This window comes from Apostichopus japonicus, chromosome 7 (genome assembly GCF_037975245.1).
Source record: "Apostichopus japonicus isolate 1M-3 chromosome 7, ASM3797524v1, whole genome shotgun sequence".
Lineage (NCBI taxonomy): Eukaryota > Metazoa > Echinodermata > Holothuroidea > Aspidochirotida > Stichopodidae > Apostichopus > Apostichopus japonicus.
Window position 1 is genome coordinate 22,663,260 of NC_092567.1, and position 17,337 is coordinate 22,680,596.

General features: G+C 38.2%; 1 protein-coding gene across 3 annotated transcripts in view; it reads left to right on the plus strand.

The window, feature by feature from the left end:
* The window catches only part of LOC139969773 (DNA polymerase delta catalytic subunit-like), a 91,163-nt gene extending 77,647 nt beyond the window's left edge, over nucleotides 1-13,516 (plus strand). For all 3 annotated transcript variants that reach the window (XM_071975027.1, XM_071975028.1, XM_071975026.1), the window contains exon 23: nucleotides 10,827-13,516. The gene's annotated coding sequence lies outside the window, so the exon portion shown is untranslated. The remainder of the gene's footprint in view (nucleotides 1-10,826) is intronic.
* The last annotated feature ends 3,821 nt before the right edge of the window (nucleotides 13,517-17,337 follow it).

Consider the following 17,337-nt stretch of genomic DNA (forward strand, 5'->3'; position numbering starts at 1 on the left):
AAGATCTAAGAAAGTATATTACTATAGTTGAAAAGTTCACTCATAAAATCGAATTTCGGTGCCTGGTAAAAACAACATTTTCCCTTTAATGCTGTTTTTTTGGCTACATTTGATGTTTGCAAAGTTTCGAGTATCCCGGGTTTGTTTGTATATTGATATTAATATATCGACTTTTGTGTCACTTACTGAGCTCGCTGTTTCCGCAGACCGCAAACGTGTCCTTCCGTACGACGCTTTCACTTTTCAGTTCCGGGATATTTAGTTTCGTTCCCGAGCCCATCCCATTCTTGGAGCAGTGTTCCATTTCAAGAGATGTGGATTTTTTTTTACCTTCTAAACTTCAATGAAAAGGAAAGTTATTTGTCAATAATTTCTTTTTTCTTTTTTGAGGTACTGGAATATCGGCATTGAAAGCAATTATGTTTTCGTTGCTAGGCAGCCACTGATGAGAGGTCCGATTGGCGTATCTTTATCTAACTTATAACTTCTTTATACTTTATATATACTTTATACTATACTTTATAACTTTATAACTACAACTTATAACGTCATGGGCAGGTGGCAGATTCAGCGCAGTTTCAATTTGTTGACATTTCATCTGTAAATTTTTTGAAATGCTTTTCCGTTGCTGCGGACAAAATGCAAGAAAGGATTCAAGCAAATAAACACAGAATAAAATACTGGCTACCGTATTACAGTAGTGCCTGGCTTGGGCTCGTATGTGTAGGCCGGCTCTTTCGATGTTAGACACTCGCAGCTCTACATCTGCTATATATCCAACCCCTTCCTCCCGAAACATTAAGTAATGTTACTGAAAAGACTCATAGGTTTATTCATTCATCCATTTTCATTCATTCAATCATTCATTTTATCATTTTTCAAAAATTGTATGACAGAAATGGATTTGTATAACAAGTGTATAACAACGAGACAATTTTTAAAACGATTTTGATATACAAATTATAAACTTGAAGAGATGAAGGAAGATCTGAAAAAAAGTAATAAAATACTTGTCGAGTCAGACTGCCCTGTATCTATTATAACTATAATAATATAATATGATTTATAATTTTAGGTTTACAGTCTTGTTCAGGGCCAAGGCCTTCTCACACGACTTTACAACTTAACCCTGGTCATTGGTAACTTGTCACACCCACACACCAAAGTGTGCACAATTCAATAAATCTCTCCTGGGGCACCACAGTGCACCACAACCACGTGTCCCCCGGGGGACTTCCCATAGGGTGCAGCCACAAACCGACGCAAACAACTATATTTACAAGTTACCTCGCAAGTCCCCATTTATACACCTGGGTGAAGAGAGGCAATGGAGATAAAGTGCCTTGCCCAAGGACACAACGTAATGATCTGGCCAGGGCTCGAACCTGTAATCCTTAGATCACAAGTCCACTGCCTTAACCACTTGACCACAACGCCCTCACAACTTTATCTCTAACTTTATACCTAAAATACGTTATGAGAGGGGGGGGGGAGAAACAGGGGCGGGGAGAGAGAAGAGTAGGGGGTATGAAAACAATTGTGTTCATTCGATAAATTACTAAGTAGATATTGTTTAAAGTTCTGCCTGAATAATTTTACTCAGACTGTCAGACATTACCTAAGAGTTGTACTCAGACATTACCAAAAGTCCAGCAGACCCCCCCCCCCTTCCACCTCTACCAGATACAGAAAACTGATAATTATAGAGTAAACTGATGTCAGTATTGCAGTACATGTATACGTTATGACAGTTATGACAGTCGTCCATTCGCTGCTATGTTAACTAATTAATGATTCAATTTTAATACTTGCGACTGCTTTAAAGGAATAATTTTCTTCTTACATCAAACAAATATTAAAGGTGTGGAATGTCTTCTAAATTAACAATAGCAATTCATTGGTACAGTGTTGCTAATTGTGGTATTAAAACAATCACACCTGTTCCTTAAAGGGTGTGAAGACTCGCGCAAAAAGAAATGTCTAATGCCGGTAATCTGAACTAGTTTCGAATGAGGTGTAACAGAAGTGTTAGACACCACCATCGATCCCAGAAAATACGCACACAGCTTGCTACCTTCGGTAATTAGACACTAGTTAGTGTACAGTCAGTACATACAGCTATGGTCAATACCTACAACACAGTGTACATAGCAGCGTGGACATCTCAGTTCTAGCTAAAGATAACAAGGTATCACGTTTCATTACTGTCTGCATTTTTGTAGCGACAAGAAGAAAACTACACTTGCAAGCAATGGAAAGTTAACTTTTTCAGAGCGTGGCACACGGTTTGGGGCGAGTCTTCAATGCCTTTAATATATGACAAAGAAGCCAAGCTCTATGTAAGGTCTAGACTGGCATCAGAAGAGAGTAACATCAATTTTGCAAGAAATCATTTTTTTTTCAAAAGCCAACGGAAGGGAGATGACATGAATTTCTTGATTCAGGGCATCATGATTTTGTGAATCTTTTCTCCAAGGTTGCAACAACAGAGTTTGAATTTTTGGCAAAAAATAGCTCAGCATATCCTATGGATTTTCATTGGTTGTAATTAGACCCTTTGTAAGGAGGCAATAGGAAGGGATGAAAACTGGTGACTCGGTTGGAGGTGCTGGACGGAAGATGGACAATACCCGAGAAGGGGAAGACAGATCGCAGCCTCATACCGGGTCATGTGACCCAAAGCTAGTCTACGAAGGGGGGAGGCTATCAATTCTGTATTCATGTAGTTGGGCAGAGGGGGAAGGGGTTAGGCAAGGGGCATTACAGGCATAAATTTAAAAGAAAATCACAGGTAGTATCTTGTTTTTATTTTAAAACACACCTTTTAAGTTTTTGGGCTATTCCTCGTTTGTATCTCAGCAAAATCATTTGTTGTAATTACACAATTGTAGTATATAGGAAGCAGACAATATATATTTTCAATTCGTGTATATTTTGCAACGAGAGTCGTTGGGGGTAAGGGGGGGAGGATAAGGGGGTTGGGGTAAGGGGGGGAGGATAAGGGGGTTGGGGTAAGGGGGAGGATACCACCTGAAAGTAAGGCTACCACAAGTTGATTTTAACTTTGATGTGAGAATCATTGTAAGCTCAAAGTACTGATCTCATGGATAAAGCAATGTTTCCCTGATCTTAATAAGATCATCTTACTTAGATGTATCAAGAAATTAATCCCATCTTCCAATAGGTGGAGCTCTGTCACGTCATTCACATTTTGCTTCAAATTGATTGCCTTTGGGTTTGATATCCGTTTAACGATTCGAGTTTCATTTCCTTAAAAATGATATCGAAACTTGTAAAATACAAGTGAAATACAAGTTTATGAATTTTTTATTAAAACATTATTTCTTATTTCTAAAAGGAAGGAAATCTAAACATATTAAAACTACTGTTGTTGTTTTACATTTCTAATGATTTTACTTCAAAAAAAATAATCAAAGTTATCGGTTCATTTTACAGAACTAATATACGAATTACCTGATATGTATACACACACACACCTACAGTTTATCCCACATTCAGTGCAATATTTACATATGAGGAAATTGAAACAAAAAAAGCTGTTTTCCTTTCATTCTGTCAAATTTTGTTGTTGAAACACATAAGATGACTGAATGTCCCAGTGAGGAAAATTTCCTCGAAGGTTGTTATAACAACAGTTTTAGAATTTTGACCAAATGTGACCATATTTGAATATCTAGCATATTTGGGGCCAATACACCAAACCTTTAAAGGTGATTTTAATATTAGCTAGGCTCTGGATACGCATTAGTGATTATTATCCTCACTGAAGTATCAAGGGGTATCATACTGCCTCAAAAAACAGCAATTAATTTCCACGGTTAGAAGATAATAAAAGGCATTGCCGCGCTCTGAAAAAGTTAACTTTTAGTTGCTTGCAGGTGAAGTTTTCTTCTTGTCGCTACAAAATGCAGACAGTAATGAAACGTGATACCTTGTTATCTTTAGCTGGACCTGAGATGTCCATGGCTGTATCGTTTGTACACTGTGCTGTGGGTATTGACCGCAGTTGTATGTACTGACTGTACACTAGTGTCTAATTATCGACGGTAGCAAGCTGTGTGTGTATTTTCTGGGATTGATGGTGGTGTCTAACACTTCTGTTACACCTCATTCGAAACTAGGTCAGATTACCGGCATTAGACGTTTCTTTTTGCGCGAGTCTTCACTCCCTTTAATAGTGCAAGCTTGCATGGTATTTACGACATGAATTTTGATACTAGAAATTATAATTGAAATGTAAAATATATTTGTACTTAATTTGAGCAGATGTATCCACTGACAGTTTTGCCAAGTGCTACTATAGATCGGGACTGGATCGCTATGCTTTATATGTGAGAACACAACCTTCATGAATCTATGGTATTTCATAGAGATTTACATAGTATAACCTTCATAACCTTTATTCAAAGAAGGGTTTGAAAATCACATTTTATCCAATTACTGTCGGCAGCTTGAGTGTACTTTAGGTAAATAAACCAACTGAAAAGGTCTGATAGTTACCACACTAGCTGTGGAAATATTGCCAAAAGTATGTTAAATAAGGTTCAACATCACATATGGAATGCCTCTTGAGTCTGTTTGGTTTTTAAGTGCTTGTTGAAATGCGACCCTGTACTCGTTCAAAATATATGTTTTGGAGATGTGAACTGTCTGGATTCTGAGAAGCAACTCTGTGCTGTTAAAATCATACTTTTTCATCCAAATGTACAGATGTGTGAAGTGGGAAAAAATACAGCACATTGACGCACAGTTGATAAATAAAAATTGTATGAAAATATGTGTATACACAACTCAGAAGCAAAACATGCGACTGCTTGTAGTACAAATCTGTTGTCGAAGACAGACTTGTAGGTTTCGTCCCATATGAGACCTTTTTTTTTATTTTTAAACTTGATCCAAGAAGATTGCATTTTTTAACAAGCTATGAAAAACTGCATAAAACAATGAATGGATAGCTAAACCGAACTAAAGAAATCAATTCTTCAGAAGGGTCACAACGGCATATACTTCCGGAGGTGGGGGGGGGGGGCTTGGGAGGTAGCCTAAGGTAATCAGTTTCATAGTGTGTATATGTGGAGTGTATTACACAGTCACATAATGTGTATATGTGGAGTGTAACACTGTTACATCATTTGTATATGTGAAATATAACAGTCAGATAATGTGTATATGTGAAGTGTAACACAGTCACATAATTATGTACATATGTGGAGTGTAACACAGTGACATAGTGTTCATATGTTGGAGTACCACAATTAGTTATATAATGTGCATATGTGGACTTTTTGTGGAGTATATACTACAGTTATAGTTACATAGTATATATATGTGGAGTACCACAGTTTTATTTACAAAGTATATATATGTGGAGTACCACAGTTTTAGTTACATAACATGTTTATGTGTAGTACCACAGCTATAGTTACATGGTGTGTATATGTAAAGTACCACAGTTATAGTTTCATATGTGGGGCACCACAGCTACATAATGTGTATATGTGGAGTACCACAGTTATAGTTGCATAGTGTGTATATGTGAAGTGTAACACTGTTATTTATACGTAGTGTGTATATATGTGAAGTGTTACACTGTTAGTTATACGTAATGTGTTAATGTGAAGTGTAACAAAGTAACATAGTGTGTATATGTGAAGTGTAACACAGTTACATAGTGTGTACACTGTATATGTGGAGTGTACCATAGTTAGTTACATAATACGTTTTACTCTTGGGTTTGCAATTGCAAACTGAAGAAGACACGAGCTGAAGTGACACGTCTACAGAATCAGTGAACAAAAACAAAGATGAACAAATTTTTTATTTTTTGGCTCGCTTGCGTGCAAGGACATGCCCAGCAAGTGATTAGCTGTTCAATTACTCTCGTCATTGAATCATTAATTAATCGACATCGGTCTTCTAGTACTTTGCAATCCAACATATCCTGGCTTTTCCTTCTCTAAATATTGACTCAGCTAGAATATCCTGAACTCCACCATACTCGGCATCATTGATAATTGAGAACAATGCAAGGGGGATTTTCCGCAAGTACGACTGCCCATCAGACGGCAACTTGGCAACAGCTATAAGTACAGATTGACTGTCTTAGTTGAGCTTGCAGGATTTGCTTTTATCAGGTGTGGATCCCAGGAGGGTGGTGGGGGTTATTCCCACCCTCCCCTCCTCCCCTCTGCCAACCTCAGATAATAATTTAAAAAACTGAAAAGTAATATTACTACAATAATCCTAATTTTATAACTGTTTTATAGTTTAAATATGCCTCACAATTCACCAATTGACTTCAATATTTTTTTTTTGTGTGGAAGGGTGGGGGGGGGGTTGAAGACCTTCCAGACCTCACTACAAAAAGTAATAATGATAATAACCAGCAGTTATTTTTACCATGCTTGAGTGACCCACAAAATGTGGGGGGAAACCCTCAGGGGCTTATATGGGTTACGACTTACACGTCATCGAGTGGCTTCCACTTCAACAATCTAACTCAAATCCTGGATCAACCCCTGATTTTGGTGAAAGATAAACAATGGTCAGTGTTTAACTATTGTTTTAGTGATTGCAGGCATAAATGAATTGGTTTATTGAGAATATATATAAGAAATCATTAAGGATCCTTTATCGTTGGATATCATTTAGGATCCTTTATCCTCCACTACCTGTTTCCACCCTTTTCCTCACTTAGATGTCGAAGTATCCATTTTCTTAATATTACCGTCAGTGTCGGGCAGAAAAAATTACTAGTCTGTTTACCCGTAAGATTTAGTCAATTAAGCACACAAAAGAAAAAATAGTTATGGTAACCACAAGTATTTATCTTCTGTTATCTATTATTTTATTATCTTCAAGATAATGAATTTCATTTAACAATGAATAGACTATTATCTCATTCTTACAGGGATATGTTGAGAACTGATAGAGGGTTTTTTATTCTTTACTTATTTTTTTTTCCCTGGTCTGTGTTTGTGTAACGTTTATATATTTCTTGATTGTGTTCAACAATCTTTACCATTGTCAATATCGGTGAAATAAAAATGTTGGTGTTTCCTTAACTGCCGTGTACGTGTTCAACTGTACATGCAGGCAAACAGGTTCGTGAGATCGGTGATATTGATACGTGAAGGAACACATACATTGAGGGGGGGGATCAGGGGGGGTTAGAAGCTTCTCTGGAAGGCCATACACGAAATAAATAAATAAACCTACGATGTAAAGCAAGTAATTAAAAGTATCTTCCATCCAAACGGGAAATTCAATGTACTTGCACGTACAGCGGTACTATATCAGATAACCAAATATAAAAATAGAAATATGTGTGCGTATAATACGGTCAAGGGTGAAGTTTGTCACAAGAAAAAGCTTCATTTGCACCGGGGGGGGGGTTAAATAATCTTGGTGCCTCTTTGGTTTTGAGACACGGGAGTCTCATCCTGCCAATGCCTCTGTTTATTTGCCTATCATAAAGTAGATCATGAAGAGGATGGCTAGAATCATCTCATATGGAGTCTAACTTGGACTGTAGAGGAGTCACTGGTAGGTCGAGTCGACTAAAGGCTGAGACAGCCTAACATATTATTTCCACCGTAGCTATAAAGTAGCGTGAAGGTACACATAAGAATGGATTATGCTCAAGAGCTTAAAGGTATGCTGTATTGGTCTCAAATATGCTAGATATTCAAATATGGTCACCTTTGGTCAAAATTCTTAAACTGTGTTTTTATTACAACCTTCAAAGAAATTTTCCTCACTGGGACATTCAGTCATCTTACAAGTGTACAGTATACCTTAAAAATGTCTGAGAACAATTTGGAGATTAAAGACCTCCAGGAAAGCACTTTTTGAAAACTTCTAGCAATTAGAGCATACAATAATATGGGGCCTATTCTTACTACCTTTAACTCAGCAGTGTGAACCATCACACGTGTAAAACACCCTGCAACCATGGTCTGCCTTTCTGGGAAGATCCTGGCCCTGCAAGGGGATCCAGGGTAAAAATCTGGGGGGATCGCAAAACCCGAAATCCTGGTTACTTTATTTCCTTGTCGTAAATACAGACCAACACAAGTTTCAATGCAAGGGTACTCTACTATTTTGATAACTATAGTAGCTAATTCATTTACTGTAAAGCAATCATCGTGACTTTTCTTGCAAATTTCACAGTAAAATGCTCCTTCGTGAAAAGTGGATCAAGCAACCTGTTCTCGAACGAGGACCTAGTCTGTGTGATTCCGTTTGTGTTCTATTATATTTATGTTTTCGAACATAAATATGACATGCTTTAATGATTATAATCCATGCTAATTGTTTGGCTGCAAGAGTGTCTTGTATTTGTAGGTTAAACTCAATTGATGAACAAGTATGGGAAAGTATCACTCCAAAACCTAAGACCTGATTTGACCTCTTAAAGTATGAATCAACAAGTCTGTTGTGAAATAAATACTGTACTTCCCCCAGTGAGGGGTGGGGGTTGAGGAACAATACATACATACATGAACAATTAAATGAACAATGAAGATTGTAGCAACCTTCCAAACTTTAATTGTGTTAACAGTTTTGCACTTTATAGTCGTTTAACGATAAGGCAGAACAATTTATGGGGGGTTATTACATGCCAGTTTTTGTCAAGTTATTTTGTAAAGAAAACAAAATTATTGATTAATTACAAACTTTGAAGGAGCAATACTGTAAGTTGGTTTGAGGGCAAACTACTGTATAAAAGAGAAAAATGTCTGCGGTATTCGCAGTATTCTTTGCTATTGTTAGGAAAAGTAAACAAATTTATTGATTAATGACTGTGTCGTAACATTATCTCTCAAGTGCTGATTAACCAGTGCGGATATTTACATTAAGATGAGTCATACAGGACAACATTTTGAAGGTTACATAGTTAAAAATTATTTAATTAAAAATTATAATGTCAAAATGGGCAGTGGAAGAAGGTACAATCTTGGATAGGGGATGTTTTTGGGGGCGGGGGGGGGGGATCTAGCATAAACTTTGAAGTAGCAATACATGCGACATATCATTTTGGTTTCAGGGCATTGAACCACTAGTTACCACAATTTTTTAGTTTTTTCCCAGTATTTTAAATGCTTTTCAGCAAAACATCTTTTTTTTCTTCTCTTTTCTTTGGCTCCATTACCCTTGATGAAAAATATTTTCAGATGGACTGGTTGGAGGTACCTGTCATGTAAGCAAGATCTAATTGTTATTATGTAGCTGATGATGTCATTGTTATATAATAAGCACATGAACTCTGACTTACATGACATACCAGTGTATCTGACATTTATAAGGTTATGAATTAGATATCTAGCGTCAGCATGGTAACCTAAAGCTACCGTACGAATGGCCATATTTGTACTGAAACCTGTGGCACATTATCCAAACTCACAGGTGGAGATGAGTGATTTAACCACCTGGGAACCCCATCTGGAGAGTTTTTGTGTGCGAAAGTATGATTTGACACATGTACGTTTAGACAGATTTGCCTATTTCCACACTTTATCACACATTATCTCAGGTTTTCCTGGGTTAAAGGTGTATGAATCACTTCAAAACACTGGTTGATACAGGGGAACCTGTAATAGTGCATGTGTTTCAATATAATCCAATGTGTGAAAATGTGTGTTGCTAGCAAGATTTGCTATGACACAGAATTTTTCAAGTCGTCTATTCATGGTATCTAGCCTATATGTACATTCTACATATACGCATACATATAGTTTACCGTCGTGTAAACAACTGGTATCCATGTTTACTGTGTACCAACTTCTTAAAGTACAAGACATGCAGGATTTCACACATACTTGATGACTAACTCTAACTAACCATGACGTCATCAGTTATCACTGTGTTCTCCTTTATCATTTCATTTACCAGTGGCCATCTTATCCTATCCCAGGCTATTCTACTCCATCCATATCTCTGTGGTGACAGGTTGCCACCGGGCTTTCGGTTTCAGCTGAGTCTGTAGGCAAAGAACGCATGCAATGTTTATGTGACTGCTTGGCAGTGCTTACCGTACAGTACAGTCATAAATTAATAATGTTGGTGTTTAATTTAGATAAATCTCTGAAACCAGATGAACTGAGAAAGACAAACATTTCTGTGAATCTTTCAGGCCGAAGGTCTGACTATATCTTTGTATGTCATATAGTAGTGGTATTTTGGTAGTCTTCTTTTATAGATTTACTCAACCTATAACTAGCCTATAACTAGCCGGGAGTGTTAGCTCAGTGGTTAACTCCAGTGCCTTTCAATCATAAGGTCCCCGGTTCGAGTCACTCCAAGATTTATGTATGTCGTCCAGTTACAGAGTTGTTGACAATTCATAATCATGGGCGTTAAATATGAATCTAAGAGACTGACTTCGGTCAGCTTGCGGCTTTGATGAGCCAATGAGGCTACTTCGCGAAGTTCCTGCTAGCAGGAGGATCTTAAATACATACATAACTTGATCATGGTTCAGTCCAGACACTTGACTCCATTATTATGCTATAGCAATTAACATACCTAGATTCTGGCCACTCTAAATGAATATGTTTATACCAAGGAAAAAGCAAAAATGACAGCATTGAATGCAGGAATATAGTTTAGTTTAGAGGGACATACCTCATACCCTCTCACCCAAATATTAAATGATATTGGGTGTTGACATACAGACACATTAATATTCCACTAAGCAAGGAACCATAGTGCCCATTGGACTCTTGATTTTTTTTGGGTCCCCCACCCCCTTTTTCTCTTTTCTATTGTTTTATCTCATTTCTTTTCTTGTGCTTCGTTTTTAGAGAAAACTGATGAGAAATGGACAAATATCCGGTGTAATTTTGGTTTCTACTGGTTACCAGATGGAGGTTGAACTCGATTCAAACATTTACAGTCAACGAACAAGAAGGAAAGTTCGCACAATCGCCACTCCTGATGGCAGAAGCAGCAGCTAAGTTGTCCATGTGGCATTTGAGGAGGAAAAAAAAATCAAAGTAAAGAAAACTTTAAAGTTTACGCAGTCTGTCTTCCAGTTTTCGATAGAAACAAGTTTCCCGTCGGCACGACGATGTCGTGGGTGAAAATTTCAAATCCTACTGAACGTGAGTTACATACCAGGGATGTCCAGTCTGTCAGAAGCTGTGAACGGCTGGTCGCCAGCATTTCTGGCGCAACGCAACCGGCAGAGTAGCGACCCAAATCAGGTGGAAAGAAAATGCCAGATATGAATTTGCTATTATTTTATCAAAAATCGACGACCGATTACAGACCGTAGGAATTGTGTGTGTTCTTCGCCATTTGATTTCGCCATACTAATAGAGGTCTCTTAGCTGAACAGCAGGTAGTGACACGTGCTAAGGAAAATTCCAGTGTGATCACTGATCACTCATGTGTAAGCCAATATGCAAACTTGAGTGAGCCTGAACAACCTGAAACGGTTGAGATACATGTTCTTTGGGGAGGGGGGGGGGTGTAATAGTTTCAGCAACTATTTCTCTGAAATTGAAGACCACTGAAGAAATTCCCCCAAAATCACCAATACACTGTTTGGCCGTACCTCTCATTTTCCTCGGGCCAGTGAATTTTGAAACACTCACAACACTGTTCCGAGGGCTGGCGCTGCTATCATGAGATACCAAAGTGTGGCGATTTTTCCCTCGGCCCACAAGATTTTTCTCTGGAAAAAGTTGACACTTTGCTACGATAAGGTGCTGGGTTTTTGTCTGAGGCACCAAGTGTGCCCCAGTGCAGCCAGTTGAATCCTCGAACTGTCAACAATTGATGCATAGTCTGTCACCTTTGTATGACTCCACAGTTGGAACAATTGTTTTACCTAAAGACCACACATCAAGATTGTGTGGATATTATTTACTACACATTATTCTTCGAAAGACATTGTAAAATCCATGGTCGAATGCATAATTTGGCTGTTAACCAAGCAGCCTTTACAGAATAGTTCTGACAGGATTGTTTCATTTTTTATTTCAAAGGAATCGTTTTTAGTCAACAAAACTTGTTAATTGTTAGTTAGCTATTTAGCTGTTATACTCCATCAATTCTTAAATACCCTCATAAATGTGAAAATATCTCAAATTTAAGCAAACTATTAAAGAATACAACTGGTCTCATGTAGTTTTCAAATCAGGAACAGTCTTAAGTTCTAAACAAGGTATCTGTTAGTACATAATATCCTATGATAATACATAATATTATCGCTATAATATGTTAAACACACTATATAAATATCTCTTTTCAATACAAGGTCTATGTCAGTAAAGTTATGTATGTTCAGCAGTCTTTCATTATAATAACAGCAGCATCGAGCATTGTTAGTGTTTATATATATTTATATATACATGTAGATTTATATATATACATATATTTATATTTATATATATATATATATATAATTGAAAACGTTAGTTTTGCTATACACATATATATATATATATGTTTTGCTATATATACATATATAATTGAAAACGTTAGTTTTGTTATATATATATATATATATGTTTGCTATATATATATATATATGTTTGCTATATATATATATATATATTGATCATGTGCTTAAGGATGAAGGATCCACTTAATTCTCTCACTTTCCAGCCAGTTGGGACAATTTCCTAATGCACATACCTCTCTAAACTGTCCTCCCATATAATGCTCTCAAAGCACTGGTATTGACAGTACAAACAGTTCCTAACCTTGATCTTGATAGAAACATGATATTCTTACTGCTCGTACTGACACTACGAGTGCTCTGAAGCGGGACATAACAGTACAGTATAGAAAAAAAATTGTCCCAACTGGGTGCACTTTCAGTGAAATACAATGGGCGTGCCTGTGCGGTCAAAAACCATCCGGATATATTACATATTCAAACAAATATATATGTGAATACAAATATACGGCCACTCAGAGAGACACTGCAACCGTGCACGAAGCGCACATATCTTTGATGTTGTTGGACCCCCCCCCACACACCAGCATGTAGTGACTTTTTATTACATTCTCTTTAGTAGTTGACACCCCACCCCCGATCCACCAGGTTAGAGTACATTTTTTTGTGTGCTCCCCTTTGATTTTTCACCGTCACCCATCGCATCCCCAAAATTTCTACGTGGTCTCCCTGCCCCCCCCTCTCCCCCCTCTGCTGAATGCTCGTGTTTAAAACTTCAATATTTTTGGATTCAACATTTGCAACACCCTATCTCTATTACAGAAAATGAAAGTTGTGATGAATATTATTAAAGGAAGACAGTTCAAACATTATGTGGTTTGATCATGTCATATTTAGACTTGCTTTAGTCTTCAGCCTAGTCTGTGAAATAAAATTAAAACTGTGATATCACCCAAATGGAATCAGATATTTACTTATTAGCTGTATGGGGAAAGTTGTTTGTCACAAGTATCCATATCATAGAGATGTATGCTGATGTTTGGTTGGGGTTTGCCTCTGATTTGAAATAATAAATGATTCCATCCTTACTGTTCAGGCTGGTTTTCTTCAATAGCACATCTGTAAAAGCACAAATTTTTAATGATCATCTTGGTTATCTGAGACAACCAAATTTCTGTTCGGACAACCATAATCAGCTTCGGAGATTGACTAATTCAGATTGAATTGTAAATTAATCCCTCCCCCCCCCCAAAAAAAAATTGGTAAAATAATTAAATAAGGTAAAAATCACCCTGCATCACTTTGGAGATACTGAAATAAAAACAAAAATAATTGGATGATCCGGGATTAAAGGCATTGAAGACTCGTCCCAAACCGCGTGCCGCCCTCAGAAAAAAAGTTAACTTTCCGTTGCTTGCAATGACGTTTTTTTTCTTGTCGCTACAAAATGCAAAGAGTAATGAAACTTTATACTTTATCTTTTATCTGGACCTGAGATGTCCATCACTGCTATGTACACTGTGTTGTGGGTATTGACCATAGCTGTATGTATTGACTGTACACTAGTGTCTAATAACCGACGGTAGCAAGCTGTGTGTGTATTTTTGGGGATCCATGGTGGTGTCTAAAACTTCTGTTACACCTCATTCGAAACTAGGTCAGATTACCGGATTCAGATGTTTCTTTGTGCGAGAGTCTTTACTCCCTTTAAGGGTGTCCAGTTGGTGCCATCCATGGGGGTAGGGGGTAACCGATGGCAAAAGAAATATAGATGTCAGATTTCACGGTTGCTTTCCTTTCTTCGTGTTCCTCTCAACACTCTGTCATCTCTCTCCCAACTATGACCCTCTTGTTGAGCATTTAGGAGGTCTGCGCTGCGAATGTATCAAAGTCTTAGTAAAATACTATCAGGCAATGTCGATAGATGTAACGGGAATCGGCAAGCAGTTTTTGCTGCACACCGTTGTGTAAAAGTATAAAGCCTGCGGGGTGTTTTGACCTGAGCGGAAGGGCCGGACTACTATGGGACGCCGAAAGTACAAAATGCAGTCTCCCCTTGATAATAGTAGGCCTATGTTCCATCCGAAGGGAAGAACTTACCGGTCCAACATCTGGTTTCCTATTCATGAAACCTATATATCTCTCCTACAGTTTACATATTGGTCACTCTTTGAGACCTTGGTACATTTTGTGCGGCCCAACCAAATATGCTGTTTCGTCTGTTTTTGTCTATAAGTTCTCTACCGCACAGATTACTGGTCGTATGATCAGAGTTTTTTTTTCTTTTCTTTATAGTCATTTTACATATCATTTGTGGACAAAGGGCACTCATTAGAATTGTTGGCTCTCTTTGCAAATATTTCTTGTAAAGTTTATTACTTTTCATTGAGAGACCATCATTCGTAAATGAAAAGGTAATATAATGGCAGAATGAACTTCATGAATTGTAACACGGCGAATGTGTTTACTTTCAATCCCAAAATGGTGGTAAAATTTTATTGCCAATGGGCAAGTGGTATCACCTCATTCGTTGCCTTCTGGTTAAACGGCATATATGTAATGGTGAAGAGGTCTTTGCGAAGTTGAACAGGAAAACAGGGTGGCTGACTGATCTAGTTTACCTGTTAATGTGATGTCACTTTTAGTTGTGTCCGTAAAACTCAACTTTCTTACTTGTAAGGAGATTGGAGGGTGGTGGGGGCGAGGGTAGACAACTACTTTGCCAAAAAATTATAGGGTGTGAGGGGGAAGGAGGAAGGCATGTGATAATTTATCTGAACTTTGGGCAAAGGTAAACTGCCTCAATGACTGATAAAGTTGATTGACTGCTAATTATTCATTCATTTAAAAAATAAATATGTAAATTAGTTTGACCTTTCAGTATCACATCACAATGACATTGGAATCGGGGGGCTGGGGCTATCAGCCCCACCCACCCCCCCCCCACCACATTTTGCCAAGTCTAAAAAGTTGCAGTCAAATACCCAAACGATAGTCAAATATAATCTTCAATGAACTAATAATAGCCGACTGTACTTATTCCGAAAACAAAATCGGAGCCGCTGCAAAGTCTTGAGGGCCTCTTTTGCATGTGACATCACAAAGGACAAAGCTCGAGAAATCATTAGCTCAGCCCCACCCACCCCGCATCCCCCTCCCCACCCCCATTTAAAATGTCGTTCCTGAACAATGCTAGTGCTTGCCTTCTGTAGTAGTCCATTTTCCTTTGTCGTTGAACGAGACAGGTTTCCTCGCGCTTGGCTTGGTATCAGTACCAGGATAGTGCAAGCTTCTAAGAGTACTTATTCTTACATAATTATACACTAGTATAGAAATAGATACGATTTCCAAGGGACGCCGTGTGCGAGTATAACTCCACAATGATGAGTGCAAGTCCATCCAATTAATATGCGTAATCATTTACAGGTACACCTACCAGTCTACGTCATTACATAGGAATGCTACCCACCCACCCACCCTAGCCCCCTACCCTCCAATATGCCATTGCCATCAAATAAAACCGAGTAGTATACTGAGTGCTGTGGTTATTTAGTCATATTAAGGGGGTGTGTTTACATTTCACACAGTCCATGGACAAGTTTTTGGCACAGGTATATAGTACATGGTTCATAACACACTTTATTTGCGTGGTGATTGTTTGGTCTTATTTATAGTTGTTGTTGTCGCTATTGTATAAACTGCAAACTATCGAGGGAAAGTACCTTCTTGGTATTTGAACTCAGTCAAGTGTGAAACAGTGCATACCGCGGTCCAACCTGGTAAACAGTAACTGTGGCTGTTTGGTTTCTGCTTGGAAGGATTCCATTGCTCTTTTCTACCTCACGACTTTAAGTCTATACCTTTAGGCCTGTTAGTTACATGACATGGTTCCCCCCCCCCCCCGCTGTCCCTTCACCAAACTTCTCAGGAAGTACATGCGTCCGCCGCGTCAAATGCGCCGCGCCAAATGCGCCGAGCCAAATGCGACGCGCCAAATGCGACGCGCCAAATGCGACGCGCCAAATGCGACGCGCCAAATGCGACGCGCCAAATGCGACGCGCCAAATGCGACGCGCCAAATGCGACGCGCCAAATGCGACTCGCCAAATGCGACGCGCTATACGAGATATTTGTGTGACGCTATGTTGTTCCTTTAGATGTCATCAGTGATCGGAATCCAATACCGTTCGTACGTCAGTAGTTTCGTATGTCTAGTTAATACGTTTGTTTTCTATTCGTATAACTCTACTTGTTCGTATGAATTAGCCTAATTCAGATTATTAATTCAAATGATATGTGTGTGGGGGGGGGGGGCGCGAGAGGGGAATTAAATATGGTATTAAAATGTAACCGGTTTGTTGTAAAATTGTCCTGTATTGTGTGCGTGTGTTTTTTTTTTCTGTTTTTTTTTCTACTTCTTATGGTCTGTTTAGTTTCTTTTTACTTTAGAATTCACCTCTCAATTCAGGTTTCAGTTAATTTTCGCACTGTTCGGTAGTGTAAAGGGATTCAACTATCCTTTGTTATTGTTGTTTGAAGATAGAAATTAGTATTTGTGCATGCGTTAACCCTTCACTGTAACACCCTCCCCCCCCCCTCCCCGGCCTGCTTCGGCCCGCCAGCTGGGATAATGTTGACGGTTAGAACGCCGACAAAAGAAGTATTGAAAACGTAAGCAACTAATGTTTGAGGGCGTCTGATGACCTACAAAAGACAAAACTGATGTCCTTAAATAAGTTATTCTCAGAAATGAGTAGCACCCGATGTAATCTTAATTTTTCCATTAAACGACTGAAACCTAACACACAAAAAAGAATTCATACGAATCGATTTATGCTCGGAAATAACAAGGCATATGAAATTATCAGTATACATTATCACTTAAAATACTCATGCCATGGTCCGCG